Source organism: Montipora foliosa, chromosome 3 (genome assembly GCF_036669935.1).
Source record: "Montipora foliosa isolate CH-2021 chromosome 3, ASM3666993v2, whole genome shotgun sequence".
Classification (NCBI taxonomy): domain Eukaryota; kingdom Metazoa; phylum Cnidaria; class Anthozoa; order Scleractinia; family Acroporidae; genus Montipora; species Montipora foliosa.
The window spans coordinates 26,230,031-26,232,530 of record NC_090871.1 but is presented as its reverse complement, the minus strand read 5'-3'; the positions used below and the strand labels follow the sequence as shown (position 1 = coordinate 26,232,530).

The following is a 2,500-nucleotide window of genomic DNA, read 5'->3' as shown; positions in this document are numbered from 1 at the left end:
AAACAATGTTTTCGACATCTTACCGGACACTGGCACAACCTACGAATCTGCCGTCACTGCTCTCAACCAGCACTTTGACCCCATGCAAAATAAAGACCTGGCAGTCTTCGAGTTCCGAGAACTCAGGCAAGAAATCAACGAAACGCTCAACGACTTCTACCGTCAATTGAAAACAAAAGCGTCCGATTGCAGTTTCACCAACACGGATAACGAAATCCGAACCCAAATTATCCACAAGACAAGGGACAAACGTCTTCGCCGACGAGCCCTACGAGAAAGCTTCACCTTACAAGAGCTCCTCAATCATGGGAGATCGCTTGAACGCACCGACGAGCAAGCTAAAAAGCTCGAAGGCGAAAATTCTCAATCGCCATCACTACCAGTAAATGCAGTGGAAACACAGTCACGTTTTCCACACGGCAACTCACGTGTTTTCGGAAATGGTTTACGCAACAATCGTCGAAAACAAGATGGCTCACATAACGGCTTACATAACAATCGAAGAAAGCAGAAACCGCCTTCGCGACCAAAACAATCAACCACGACTTGCAGAAATTGCGGTGGTCGTTTTCCACACAAAGGCGGAATGCGTTCGTGTCCAGCTCAAGGAACAGAATGTCACAAATGCCACAAACTCCATCATTTCGCCAAATTTTGTCTGTCAAGTAAACCACAAGCACATGGCGTCCAACACGTGACGGGTGAAGTCACACAACCCGAACTCTCTTCAAGTGAGACAGATGATGAATATCTATTCACCATCCATAACACAGGCAAACATCCCGAAACCACCGTAATAATCCATGGCGTACCAGTGAAAGTCATCGTGGATTCTGGCGCTTCCGTAAACGTGCTCAATCACGCAATTGTGGATCGCATCAAAGAAAAAAATGCCAACTTCCGGTTAACACCCTCATCTGTTAAAATCCATGCCTATGGCACCGAGCAGCCCTTAGACATCGCTGGTCAGTTCACCGCATCTATTTCTACCTCTAGCGGAAAATCAACAGAAGCGATTTTCTTCGTTTCTAACAGCAAATCCAGATGTCTCCTCGGTTTTGATTCATCAACAGCACTTGATCTTCTGAGCGTCAATCTCAACAATATCACGATACAACATGAGGACTCTCAAGTTCACACAATCCTCACTAAACACTGCAAGTTGTTCATGGGAACAGGAAATCTGAAAAACACCCAAGTGAAGCTGGAAATCGATGAAAGTGTCACCCCTGTGGCTCAACCGCCCAGAAGAATTCCTCACAGCATGAAATCAAAGGTCAACTCCAAACTTGAGGAAATGCGCAATGAAGGCATCATTGAAAATGTCCAAGGAGCCACACCCTGGTTATCGCCCCTTATAGCCATCCCTAAGAAAAATGGAGATGTTCGTTTGGTTCTACACATGCGAATGCCAAACACCGCCCTCACACGGCGCAGGGTACAAATCCCCACAGTTAACGAAATCCTCCAACAAATGGAAAGTGCAACCATATTCTCCGAAGTTGATCTCTCCCAAGGTTACCTGCAACTTACATTGGCCGAAGAATCACGCTATATCACTGCCTTTTTTACACCTGATAATGGCCCGCATCGTTTCACTCGCCTCATAATGGGTGCCTCCCCATCAGGAGAACACTTTCACGAAATCATCCATGATCTAATCAGAGAAATTCCAGGAACCGCCAACATCTCAGACAACATTTGGATATGGTCACGTGACAAGACCACACACCTAAATCAGCTAGACCAACTTCTCACCAAACTGGAAGACAGTGGCATCACTCTTAAGCTACCTAAATGCTCCTTTGCTGTGCCACAGATTAACGTCTTCGGACACATCGTCTCAGCCAATGGCATCCAGCCCGATGAGAAGAAAATCAAAGCCATAGCGGAAGCCCCCCATCCTACCAATGCATCAGAAGTTTGATCATTCCTAGGTCTCACAAACTATTGCTCGCGATACATTCAAGATTACAGTACACTCACGTTTCCCCTCCGGCAGCTAACAAAAGCCAACACCTCATTTGAATGGCACGACGAACACGAAACAGCATTCCAGAATTTGAAACAGGCACTCACCAGCTTCCCCATCCTAGCTCATTACAGCTTAAACGCGAAAACACGGGTGGTAGTAGATGCCTCACCCTGGGCAGTTGATGCAGTTCTCCTCCAAGAACAGACTGACAAATCCTTCCGTCCAGTCGCTTATGGAAGTAGGTCCCTTACCGACACCGAGAGAAAGTATGGCCAAATCGAAAAAGAAGCCCTGGCAATTGTCTTTAGTTGCGAACACTTTCACATGTACCTTTTTGGCAGAGAATTTGAATTGGAAACTGATCACCGTCCCCTAGAACACACCTATGCAGCTAAACCAACCAACACAAGCAAGCCTCAACCAGCCAGAATAGAACGTTGGCGTCTCCGTTTGCAAGAGTACGACTTTAAAGTGGTATACAGACCGGGAAAAACCAACCTAGCAGACCCGCTTTCCCGCCTCGCA

At 46.6% G+C, this 2,500-nt stretch overlaps 1 pseudogene; it reads left to right on the top strand.

Moving 5' to 3' along the window:
* The window catches only part of LOC137994671 (uncharacterized), a 9,103-nt pseudogene that overhangs the window by 984 nt on the left and 5,619 nt on the right, over window positions 1-2,500 (top strand).